The sequence below is a fragment of the Tenrec ecaudatus genome, chromosome 3 (assembly GCF_050624435.1).
Source record: "Tenrec ecaudatus isolate mTenEca1 chromosome 3, mTenEca1.hap1, whole genome shotgun sequence".
Lineage (NCBI taxonomy): Eukaryota > Metazoa > Chordata > Mammalia > Afrosoricida > Tenrecidae > Tenrec > Tenrec ecaudatus.
In genome coordinates, this window is record NC_134532.1 from 110,820,822 (window position 1) to 110,821,937 (window position 1,116).

A 1,116-nucleotide genomic window follows, 5' to 3' on the forward strand; every position below is an offset into this window, starting at 1 on the left:
TACTCCTCAGAGAGGTTGTGTGAACAAAAGGTAAAAGCCAAATCCTAAGCACTCAGACACTGGGGGCCAGGAACGCAAACATCCATTTCTGTAATAGCAGATTACACAGGATTAACTGAGAGCTGTAGTTACTTGACCTTCAAGTGTATTTTGCAGGGGATCAGCTGACCTGGCCTTTGAATATAGTTTCAACAAAGTCCCATTTTAAGGTAAAGGAAAACTAAACACATGTCAGGAAAACTTCAATAGATTCCTAGGGAAATTGCCTAGTAAATCCCTTTTCCAGGAGTGTAATGGCCACTACCCCTGGAGATTATACTTAATGTTAAAAACACACGAATGAAGAAAATGTTTTAAAATCAGCTGTGGTGATGATTTCCCAACTCTTTTTAATATGTCTACACCACTAATTTGAATGATATATGTGAATATATGTCAATAACATTGTTTAAATTTTGTTAATGCCTTGACAAATGCTAGAAAATACTGTAAGCTATTTATATGCAGTAACATTATCTATTTTGTTTTCTGCATTTGTTTTTTAAGCAGCAATTCAGTTTTCTAATATTTAGTCTTGAAGACTGAAGTACCTACATGCTGTCAGTGTTAACATGCACTGGCTGTTTACATTCCAAAAATAAAGTCAACAAAGTTGTGTCCATAGTTGTTTTGTTTTTAAGAAAAGTCCTTCACTGAAAAACAAGACTAAAGATTCCAGTCAGAGCATGTCCTACGACTCTTCCAGAGCCTCCAAGTACAGAGTGAAGTGTATCACAGTGAGATTAATTTTAATAAAGGCAATTACCTTTGCTCAAGGAAATAAGTATTCTCCTCAAGCGCTCCCTGCTAACAAGGAGCAAAACCCATACTGATCATCAATTGCCAATTTGTTTAGCAACACAAGACGCCATCAGAAAATGAAAATTTAGATTTAAGAACAAAATGATTCCCACACATCATGGAGTGAGTTCCAAGGATTAAGCTAGTAAACGTATACGCCATTCATCTTCTCCTTGTTAGGTGCTATCGAATCGGCTCAGACTTATAACAATACTGCACAACAGAAGACAGCACTGCCTGGTCCTGCACCATCTTCACCATTGTTTGCATGTTCGC